Consider the following 12,276-nt stretch of genomic DNA (forward strand, 5'->3'; position numbering starts at 1 on the left):
TCTAATTTTGAAAAACCTAATTTGAAATTTTGAAATAAACAGCTATTCCAAAACGTCCCTTAACCCTCATGGTTACAGGGACATCGGAATAGCGAGCCCGTTATTTTGAAATAATGGGCTGGTTCAAAAGATGCGGAATGGGTCAATGCAGAGGTATCCCAAAATAGCTAACTACATTGACTGTGTCTCTGAACAACTCATGGAGGTAGTGTTATCAAGTCAGTGGAAGTCAAAATTAAATGACGAGACATCCGCTGCTAGTTTGATATAAACTCCCTTGCATTGACCTACCTGTGTAATGTAGATCAGCAATTTTTTTTACTTACCTAACTATGTCATCCTCTTTCTCAAAAGACTCCATTTTGAAACTTATAGATCATTTAAAGTTCAAACCACAATGTTTCTATAGGTAACAGTGAGGATTTTACCAATGCTGCCACAAATGTGCTAATTTTTTTAATCTAGTTTGAAGAGAGGAGAGTTGATTTGGTCACTTCATTTCATAGGACTGTAGGTTTTTCCCATCATTTTTTGTAACCTTAAAAGGTCCCCAAATGTTCAATGTTTTATTGGTAGGATGTTTTTAACACCAAGTCATTCTTTTAGATGCCTATCTAATCCTTGTCAGGGCATAGACCCTTTGAGTTAGCGTTCCAATTTACACCCTTTTTGGAGTTTGACTTCATTGATAAACCTTAGTCTAAGTATTCCTTGCTCATGTTGGCTGTTTTAAGTTTCTCTTCAGGATCACCTCATTTTTAATCCCTGCTTCCTAGACTTTCTTCTGTTGCCCTTTTAGCCCAGATGGCATAAACAAAGAGATATTAACAGAGCTCCAACATCTCTGTGTTGAGTTCTGATACTACCTAACAGAGTGGATCAGTGGCAGAGTCCTGTCACCTGTTTAAAAAAAAAAAAAAAGCTTTTCTTTAGCAGCTGCTCTCAGCAGCATTTCCTATATGGACCTTGTTGCTTCCTTTGCCTATATAGCCCTCTTGCTACTGAAGAACTGCTCAGAGATGCCTCTGAGATCTCTTGGAATACTTGTCCAATCAGCACGAATCAGATACTTAATTTTTCTCTGAGCCTCTTAGTCAAGTGAAGACAAGTTAACCTTTTTTGTATACCAGAGGCTACGTCTCGACTACATCCTTTTTTCGGTAAAGGGATGTAAATTAGGCACATCGATATTGCAAATTAAGCCGGGATTTGAATTTCTCGCACTTCATTTGCATAATGGCGGTTGCCGCTTTTTTTCGAAACGGGGCTTTTTTGAAAAAAAACCCAGCAGTTTAGACGGGGCATTTTTGACAGAAATGCCCCATTTCTAAAGATCCTGTACTCCTGATCTTTAGTACAGGATCTTTAGAAACGGGGCATTTCTGTCGAAAATGCCCCATCTGAACTGCCAGGGGGGTGTTCCCCGAAAAAGCCCTGTTTTGAACAAAAGCCACAGCTGCCATTTTGCAAATAAAGCATGGGAAATTCAAATCCCGGCTTCATTTGCAATATCGACGTGCCTAATTTACATCCCTTTACCGAAAAAGGGATGTAGTCTAGACATGGCCCTAGTGTCATTTGCAGACTCTCTTCCAATTTATCTAGTAGGGTTGTTGTGTGCAGGTGAATTAAGGAGAAGAGAAAAAAAGGAAGATGGAATAAAGAATTCTGACCGTTTTGGACATTTTTACAGTAACTGGTGAATTACTTAAATAGATCAATGTTTTTCAACCTTTTTACTATTGTGGGGTGTATATGGTGCTCTCTGCATTGTGTGGGCCACACCCACACAGATAATATGTATGAGTATGTATATAAGTGTGTATGTACACAATACACACACAGTCTTTATGGCCTTCAGGATCTCATAGGCTGCAGTTGTGGTCTGATTGGGTGTCTGGTGGAGAACCTTTAAATTAGATTTAATCCCTGCTCCAAAGAGCTATTTTCTTAGTTTATTTTTGTGTAGTTCCTGGGGGGGGGGGGGGTAGGAGGAGGGCTTATCCTTGATTGGAGACCCCATGGCACTAGTGCAATACAAATAATAAGTTAATGATGGGAACATACAGTTGCAATAATTGTTGTGTCTGGCTCTTTGCTTTTCACATAAAGATTCTCTGGAGTGGCCATAATCCTGCAATGAACCCTGGAAAGGGAAAGAGCATATGATTTATTTTAAAAAAGCACAAATGGTAAACTTCTTGGATTTTCTTTTAAAAGGGATAATTAATGTGATAATTTGCTTGAGAGGAACTTTATTTCCATGGGATCGATTTGTTTAAATAACTTGGGCTATCTCCAAATTACATAGTCAGTATAAATAGCAATTTATTGGTAGTGTTTGTATTGCAGGAGAGTTGACTCCTGTAAATCAAGAGCTTCAGGGCTGCTATCTTACCCTAGTTCTGATGTAAGTGCAAGATAGTTTCTAGTTGTGAATCTCTCTTGCTCTCCTTTATTACACAGTTTCTTATCTTCAGGAATAGATCTGTAGAGCTGATACACAGTAATAATAATTATTATTAATTTGCTTTTGAAAAGCCCATTTCATCTGCATATGAAAATGTTAGTCACACAACACCACTACAGCCAATGTCAATGAGTCAGTTTGTGACAGTGCACTACACTGGTGTTTCCCTTATGTCCACTTAACCATCCATTTAAAAACAAATTAAGTTTCTAGCCCTATTCATTGCAGTTATCTCCTATGAAAAGGATTCAGTGAAAGTGCCAAGTCTGCAGACAGCCTGAATGAAATAATAACTTTCAGGAGCAATGATGACTCTTGTTAAATTGAAAGGTGAAAACACAGCGGAATCTTTCTGGTTCCTTGTACGGAAGGACTTTGGATAGAGAAGTTTAGGCAGGGTGTTACTCCTATTTATCTACTCTCTTAATTTAAAACAAGGAGATAATCAATTAAGTTGAATGGTAATATTGAAAAATTATCAAAGGAAACACTTTTTTAACTCAGCTTGTGGCAGACAGTACTACTATCCATGAATTTAGGAAGATTCAGAAAAAGATGTAGCTAAGCCCTTCTGTCATGAAAAATTGTTCTGGGTGACTCGAAAGCTTGTATCTTCTAACAGAAGTTGGTCCTGTAAAAGATATTACTTTGCCTACCTTGGCTTTGTCATGTCATGGAATCAATAGAGGTCCAGCAACACCTTGAGCCCTCTTTTGCTGTATTCCTTTAGAGATAGTGATCAGAACTGAACATGGTATTCAAATTGAGGGCATGCCAATGATTTTATGTAACATCATTATAATATTTTCAGTATCTCATTCCTTATACTGCTTAACATTTTATGCACATTTTTCTCCTTAAGCAATATCACTGCACTTTTAACAGCAGCAATTTTAATTTAGCAGTCTACACAGATGCAATATGTTTTCATTTAGCAGTTTACTCAGCAATATGTATGACTGGTTCAAAAATTATTTCCTTCGGTTTCAGTATGTATTACTTGTCATTTGTCTAATTTCATGTGCCATTATGCTACAGATTGGCTTAGCTTTTTTGAAGGATTTCACAAATTTATTCCTCCTCCACTAATTTTGACTAACTTTAAATCATTTTGTGTTACCTGCAAATTCAGCCATCTCAAAAATTGCTCCCTTTTTTCAGATCACTTAGGAATATATTCACAACCAGTCCTGGTACTGAAGCTTGGGATACTTCACTCTTAACTGTTGCCATGTTAAAGGCTGATGATTTGTTCTTGCTTGGCTTTCTGTCTCTTACCCAGTTTCTAATCCATGTCAATATTTTACTTCTTGTCTCAAGGCAGCTTGGTTCACTTAATAACCTTTTTAGTGGATTTTGTCCAGTGATATTTGAAAGACACAGCCACTGTTTTTCCTTTATCCATTATTTTGTGTAGAAGCAAAAAGAAATATGAAATAGAAAAGAAAAAAAATTGCCGGAGTATGGGTCAAAAGGTTGAGAAGCCAAGGAAGAGAGGCAGGAAATGTTTATCCACTCAAGCCATTTACATCCTGTCTTCTGAGTCTGTATTTCTCTCCTGCCTCCAAGATATCCTTGCTTGACTTTTCAGTTGGAGGCACCTCCCGTAGTTCTGAATTTGCTGTCTGTGTACAGAAGACCTTGATGATCTTGCTTCCATCTTTAAACTATTCTTTGCAAAAGTATCTTTGCTTCATTTATAGCCGGTATACCTGAAAATAGTCATGGGTTTCATAGAGTATAAGCAGGTCCTTTTCACATTAAATAAACAGCCCATATGTTTTGGCCAAAATGACACCCATTGTTTCTTCTTCACCTAAGAGTAATCCATCAGTCTATGCTTAAGTGTCTTATGTGACTGTCAAACTCATTTTCTTTGAAGAAAGTTGTGGAGAAAGTCAAAAGTACTCCCTTTTCAAACTCTGAGCCAGTTGCCAAGCTTTCCAATATACCAAATGTTGTGTCCAACTCAAAGGAAGGTCTGAATTCCTTTTAGGTCTGACCCCCACACAAGGTGGTAGTTTGTTTTTTGTTTTGTTTGTTTTGTACTGTTAACATTTTATCTATCTAGAAACCTATATACTTAAAGTAATGCAACCCTGTGACAGGGTGGGCATATCCCACACTTGAATGAGAGGGGTGAAAATCCTGTGGGCGGAGGAAGTCCCACTCCTTCAAGCAGACTGGGCATGGACCAAGTTCTGGGGCAGTATAAAAGACCAGGGAGCAGCTCATACTGGGCTGGCCAGCAAAGGGGAAGGTTCTGTAGATAGCACTCCAGCGCTGTTACAGCCGTGGTCTAGACAGAGGGAGCTGAAGGGCCAGAAGGCAGCGACTGTTCAGCCCTTACGGAGACCCACAGAGAAACCACAGCCGAGGAACAGGGAGATCCAATAGCTACGTGGGACGACGCCCCAACAGGACCGGTAGGAAGCGACCCAGGGAGGATGCAGGAGGAGCCCCTCCCACCCACATACCCTGTTTTGGCCGGAGTCCCTGCTGAGAGGGAGCAATTGGCAACCCCTATGCTTATAGGGCCCTAGGTCGGGACCCAGTGGAGCAGGGTGGGCCCGGGTCCCCCTACCAGGGGCAGACCCCTAACTCATTGATTTTAGCTATTAGGCCCTACTGCTCTGCGACCAGGGACACTCATTGATTCTGGCTATTAGGCCCTATTGCCCTGAAGCAAGGGACCCTCCCTGACTCTGACCATTAGGCCCTACTATCTTGAGGTCAGGGGGGACATTGATTGACTTTGGCCAGTAGGCCATTAGCCCTGCGAAGCAGACTACTTATGGACTGAAAGTTCCGCCCGGGGCCAGTGAGTTATGGACTAGTGAGTTGGCTGTGGGTCCAGCAACCAATCAAGCGGCGACCATTCTGTGGGATAGCCATAGACCTGTGGCGGGGCGGGCATACTCAACCACAAACCCCCAACATGAACACCATTATATTTGTGTATAGGTTCTTATACTGGTGTAGTTTATTCCTGTAACAAGCTATACTAATAAAAACTCCTTCAATTTGTATGGCATAGACCAAGACTTTGTATCTTGATCCATAATACGTCTTTATACTTTGATACAGAGGCAGCTGTGCAGAGGGGCTCAGGGGGCAAGCAGATCCGCGGTAGCCACCTCCCCTTCGTGTAAACATGTAACTGCTGACAATTTCAGCGGTTACATATTTACCTTAACAAATGCATTTTAACATCCCTAGTCCATGGGGAATATCTTCCCTTTGGTCCTGAAAAACAATTTCACCTATAATAGACAGAATCAATTTTCCTGTCCCTCTATGAAAATGTAAAGTAATTTTCCTGTTGCACTCACAAAACTTCACAAAACAGATTGCCTGAAAGATGTGTGTAGGGTTCAGAAAAGCTTTTGTACTTGTTTGAAACTAAAATAGATTTAGACTGATTTGCTAGGAATCTCCAGAAATGGCAGGTTTATTTCACCTCCCCCTTTTTGTAAAATCTATGACTATCTTAGTAACTTGTACTTTTGTTCTCCCTGCCCCCTATTTCTGTCCACACGTTTGTCTTTCTGTTCGTTTCATTGTGTTTTCTTTCTGCTTCTAGCTATGACACCTGTCAAAATGACCTTGGACTTTGGGTAGACATACATATTTGCCTGCATTGTGTTTCTGCTGCATTGGTGTGTGTGTGTGGGGGGGGGGAGTGCTAGGGAATGTTGTTAAAGGTAGGAGTACACAATTCACAGAGCAGAAGCAAGCATGCTTAGAGGAACACTCACTCTGTATTTTGTATTTAACATTTCTGATTTGATGGGCAAAGTTTACATTGGTTTCTATTCATTTTAATCATGTGAATTCAGAAAAACATTAAGTTTTTATTCTGTATGCAATAATACAAGATTATGCAATGGCTCCCATCAAAGAGATGCTGAAAAATCGAGTTACTTGTACTTGTCATTTAAATATAATATGAGAGAGACACTTCCCTCCCCTGCTTCCTGCCTTCTTTTATGTTCTTTGAATATGAATTCACTAACACTTTATTTAAAAGTTATTTTTGTCAGCCAGACCTTTTCCTTCAGGTCTGACTCAGAGACAATCAACTCAATTCAGTAATATTTTTTTCATCTGATTTTGAGCAAAACTGAATAAAGTCTCATATTAAACTACACCAGTATAAGATGCCTGCAATGTCAAGAACAATAGTTCCTTTGCCAGGAAAAGGAGAACTGTGCATTTGATTTTAAATATTCTTCATGCTTATGTCACTTACTGTATAATAAACATTTTAAATACATGAATTGATTAGCTGCCTTTTAGTAGCATAGGTAGAAGCTATTTGTGTAATATTAATATCAGTCACAATGTATGTGCAATGTAACTAAGGAATTATGGGTCTGATCCTGAGTGTCTTTGGTTTGGGCAAATAGATGGGTTAGAACAGGAATTCACTTTCTCTCCTACTTCTTCCCTTGAGCCCCTTCGACTATTGCAAGTCTTACCCTTTCAAAGATGATGGGGTAAGATTTGAATAGATGTGGATGGAGCCTGCTTCTAACATTTTATATTTTATTCATGCATTTTAAAAAAATAGGCTCCGGTCACATTCCCGTAATAATATGTGTATATATTAGGGATGTTAACGTGTACTCTTGTACTCTGTTAACTGATAAACCTGGGCTCATCAGTTAACTATGAAGGCCTCCCTCCCACCTCAGCCTCTGTATTAGAGGCAGCAGGGGAGGAGGGAGGGAGGAGCCGGTGCATGTAGGGAGCCAACTTTTAAGCTGACTCCCCACCCCCGTTGCCTCCCACAGAGACAGCAGCATGGTGGGGACAGGCGGGAGCCAGCTCCCATGAAGTTGCCTGCCACTCCACCCATGCTGCTGCCTCTGATACAGAGGCAGCCGCATGGGGCGGGGGAGGAGGTGGCTTTCAAGCTGGCTCCCCATGCATACCAACTCCTGCGGAGACTCCTGCTCCCTGCAGTGTTGCCCCTGTAGCAGAGGCAGCGGGGAGAGGGGAAATGGGAACTGGTGCTCACGGGGAGCCAGATTAAAAGCCGTTGGCTCCCACCTTTCCCCCTTAAGGTTGCCAGGTGTCCAGTATTGATCCGGACAGTCCAGTATTTTCACCTCCTGTCTGGTTTAAAAAAAAATCAGAAAATACCAGACACCTAAAATGTCCAGTATTTTCTGATTATTTTCTTTTCTCCTGCCAGGAGGCAAAAATACCAGACACTTGGCAACCCTACGACACACATACTCGGCAAATGGACCCAGCCCCCTGCCCCCGTACTCCCTCCTTACCTGGTTCTGCAGGGAAGCTGTGTTCTGGCTTGATCAAGAAAACAAAATGGCCGCCAGCAAAAAGCCTAAAGATCAAGGGGAAGCACTTCCCTGGGTTTTAGTGCTCAACCACTCCTGTGTTCCTATCCCTGTTCTGACTGCAGTCACTGAAAGGGGCCATGCTGTTTTAATGCTTTTATTTATTTATTTAACTTATTTATTTTTGCTCAGTAACTTTGGTCTTCCCCTTTTTTTCCCCCCTCAACAGAATTTTTTCCCCCGTGTTTGTTTTTTTGATCATGGAGTGTTCAGTATTTTTGGTTCAGCCATCTGGCAACCCTAGTTCTCCTGCATGTAAACATGTAACCTCTGAAAATGTCAGCAGTTACACATTTACAAAAAATAATGTTTTTTTAACATTCCTAGTATATGTATATACATATGCTATCTGTCTGCAGAAGTGGAGTACTGTACTTTGAAATACAGAGGTTTGAAGGATTGGTAAAATGATTACAAAAAATGGATTATTTTGTAGTTTTGTCTAATGAAAATATCAAAATACATTGAGCAATATATTATAGGGTCACTATGTACATTTATTACGCAGTTTGAGCTCATGATATAATCTCTAATAACACATTTAGCTGTTGCCAATTTTTATTTCTTAATATGCTTTAGAAAAGAGCTCCAAAGTATCTCATAGGTCCAGGGAAATTAGCTCAGACTCTTCTCCAGTAAAAACCAAACCAATGAAGAAAATTGGTTTGATAAGGTGTTGGATCCCTGATGTTTCTTCACAGAATTGGGTGGCTCTTGCGTGGTCTTGAAAGAGATGTGAAAATTAATGTGCTTCACTGGAGTTGGCTTTCCTGTAACTTACACAAATTTACCACACTTTTCCACTAATAACAGTTTATTTTAGTTTATTGAAACAATAAAATGTAACAGACTATCTAGTCCAAAACCCAGTTTTGATCAGACTGGCCATGAGAAAAGTTTAAGTAAATTTACCATCACTGTCCCTTGAAGGTTGTGCTAATATTACTTGTGTAGTGGATGAATTCTTAGACTACAACAAGAAACAGTTCTACGAACTTGTATGTACAGAAACGTGGCACGGAAAGACAAATTTTCCTCACTATTATCTATGAGATATTCTCCAAGAAGAACACTAAGTGCAATATTGATTTGAATGTATTTGATGCCGAGGTTAAAAAATAGTTTACCCTGCAAAGAAATAATCTATCATATAGATTGTCTTTTGTATTGTAGAAGGAACTCTTGCTTTTTGCAGAAAATGTTCTTAATTCTATGGATTTGTCCATACCAGGAAGTTAATTTAAATTAAGGTATGTGTTGAATTTAAAGCGTAATAGCTATTCCAGATTAACTCCCAGTGTTGACATGTTTATTGCAGAATACAAGGATCTTATTCCTAATTATCTTCACCTATGTCTAATTTAGCTTAATTCACAGTGTGTATACCACACACTGGTGGAGAAAAGGTAAATGGAAACCTGGGAGCTCAGTCAGCCCACTTGTTTTCATGTGGAAGGATATCATATAATTCGGTTATGTGACCCAGTGGAGGCACTGATTGTCTTATTTAAAGAGAAGAGCCCCAAGACACTGGAATAAAGGAAAGCAGAGGGAAAGAGAGACTGACTCATGCACAAGCTGAGAAGAAGCAATAGGAGCTGGGTCTCTAGGATGAAAGCCCTGGGAGAGACATCATTCTGTACAAAAGCACCCAGGAGCTCTGCAGAGCCAAGAGAGGAGCAAAGAGTCTGCACAAGAGTGAGATGAGGCAGGAGCTGTGGAAAAGGCCTTGAGAGAGGCCAAGGTAGGAAGCAGTTCAAGGATGAATCAAGGGGTCAGAGGAAAATGGTCCATACCTATATACTTACAGGGTCCATAGGCTGGAATCTAGAATTGAGAGTTAGGGTTGCCAGATGGTTTCAACAGAAATACCGGACACATTTGACATTACATCACCATCTACATTACACCTTGTTTAGAAAATACCGGACATTTATATTTTCTCAATTTGATTCCCGAACAGAAAGCTCAAATACTGAACTGTCCGATTCAAAACTGGACACCTGGCAACCCTAGAAAGAGGACCTGGGTTCCCATATAGGCACACTAAGGAGGAAGGTGGCGTGACCCTCCTGATATAGGTGGAAGGACCGTAGACCATATTTATGCTACAGAGATTCTAATGGCATAGCTACAGAGTTGTAGTTATGGTGCCATAACATCATAGTGTAGGCTACAGCAGGAGAAAGGGTTTTTCCATCACTGCAGGAACTCTGCATCCCCAAATGATGGTTGCTTATTTAACAGAAGCATTCTTCTGTTAATCTCATGTGCAGATGCAGTTAAGTCAGATCAGCATTACTACAGCACTTGGAAGTATGGCTTTTTCACTGATATATAAGATCAGCTCCTAAGCATAGTGAATATGTAAGGTGCACTATAAAGGCACAAGCATTCATTGTTAAATGAGTTATAGAAAGTAACATAAATCCCCTGATCATGCCTTTCATCGGAGTACTAGCTAATGTATGGTATATTTGTGTGTAAACAGAAATGTTCTCCATAACCCTCCCTTTTCCGGCATTCAGAGGTAAAGATACAGATTCTCTGTGGCTTTTTACAGATACTGCTGCATAACATTCTGTTGCTATAGGAACATTTATGATCTTATCTCAAACATTCCTTGAGCAACAAACTGTAAAGTTGCAGGTTGCGTGTGTGTTTGACACAACTGCGTGAACTTGAAAAGAAGGAAGCTCTTGTGACACAGTTATCTCAAAAGCATCTAGAAAACAAGCTGCTTAAAAAAAGACAACATTTTATTATTCTTTTTTTAAAAAGGATGAATGAAAAAATGGCTTTCAATGTTTTCCAAAAGTACTTACTAGTGAGCAGTGCCTTGCCATTTGGACATGGATGAGAGCCAACTAACTGAACTTTCATATGGATAAAGCCAAGGTAATGTTGGTAAGTTAGTGGGGAAGCGATCAGAAGACATATTCTACTTGGCCCCTTTTAATAAAGATGTGTATCTACCATTTGCTACTTACATATATACTTATGGTTGCATCCTCAGCTGCTATTAAGTGATCATATAGCAGCAGTGATAAGGAATGCTGTTGTTTCAAGATGGTCTAGTAGGAAAACTGTCAGGTTTTTAATTTGATTTCTTTGTGCAAATCTTGCTAGTATAATCCATTCCTGTGTCACCATAGGACTGGAGAGCTGCAGTGAGCTGTTGGTGAGGCTACAGTTTACATGAACCCCAACATTGAAGTTGGTGGCAAATACTACACTCTTGTTAAGAGGCCTGTCTCAGGGAATGTAACACCAGTGCTCCATCACCCAACTTTGGGGGCCTTTTGGGTTCAGAGTGAATTACAACATTGATTTTGTTTGATAAAAGATGTAGCTGCCTGCGACCTGCCTGTTGGAATGATTTCTTCCCTCTGTAGCTGTGGTCAGTGGAGGTGCTCAGCCTGGGGTTCTTTCAGTTTAAAAGTTGCTCGTCAAGTTTTTTGTTTGAAAGGCCCTCAGTTTGGGAACTGTTTTTCCCTCTGGTGTGAAATTAGCACTTGTGGAGAAAGCGGTATATCTGTTTGTTTGTTTGTTCACTCTCTGATTAGTCATTTTCTGGTTTTGAGGGTGTGGAAAAACTGCTGGTTTTATCTTTTGTATGATTGTATTTTTAATTTACATACGACGTGTCTAGATCATGAGATAAATACTTTTGTATTTATAAAGGAGGCATGTCAGATACATTTAGTACAAAGGAAGAACTTGTAATGGGGCCATATCTAAGTTGATGAGTCACAACATTAAATACATTTAAAATTAACAATACAAATGAATAGTTACTATAACTTGTTTCCTCTCTAATTATGTAGGGTCACAAATTGTTCAAAGATTACCTTTTATTCATTTGAGTGGGAATTTCATCGTGAGCAATGTAGACAATGAACTGAAGACCTGTGATGTGAGAGCTGTAAATAAAGTGGTTTCTAATTCAAATACAGATGGACCACAGAGCAGTTTTATATCTTTATTATAATTAAAGGCTTGCTTATTTTTAAATATATAATGTAAAATTTTCTTTTGTTCCCAAGTACAGTTACCTTGGAATAGCTACTCACCAGTGACTTTGCAGGCCTCTTTTTCATGTTTGTTAGGGCTCCCAGGCCTGTCTGTTGCTGATATTATCTAGTGCGCCCGTGCACTGCTTTTGCTATAAAAAGTGCCATGAACCACATATGAGCAGTTTTTAGAACTGTGCAAACAGTAAGTCAGAGCCAGACCCACCTAAAAATAGGAATAAAGACATAATCGGGGAACCCGAGCAATATTGTAAAATGCTAAAATGCAGGCAAACTGATATTATTTAAAATAGATTATTTTTTGACCAGACAAAGAAAAATTGACAATGCTACCCCCAGTAACCGTTTTAATTTTATGCTGTAATGGAATGTCCTATTTTCAGTCCAACTCTGTCTTTTGAAGATG

The 12,276-nt window shown here is 39.8% G+C and overlaps 1 protein-coding gene across 7 annotated transcripts in view; it reads left to right on the forward strand.

Annotated features, from left to right (window-relative positions):
• Positions 1-12,276, forward strand: part of TRERF1 (transcriptional regulating factor 1) — a 138,430-nt gene that overhangs the window by 59,885 nt on the left and 66,269 nt on the right. Inside the window, exon 1 of one of the 7 annotated variants that reach the window (XM_025184133.3) lies at positions 9,024-10,734. The exons of the other annotated variants lie outside the window; for them this stretch is intronic. The gene's annotated coding sequence lies outside the window, so the exon portion shown is untranslated. Of the gene's footprint in view, positions 1-9,023; positions 10,735-12,276 lie in introns of those variants that run through there. 7 annotated transcript variants of the gene reach the window in all.

The sequence above is a fragment of the Pelodiscus sinensis genome, chromosome 3, assembly GCF_052426305.1.
Source record: "Pelodiscus sinensis isolate ZL-2025 chromosome 3, ASM5242630v1, whole genome shotgun sequence".
NCBI lineage: Eukaryota > Metazoa > Chordata > Testudines > Trionychidae > Pelodiscus > Pelodiscus sinensis.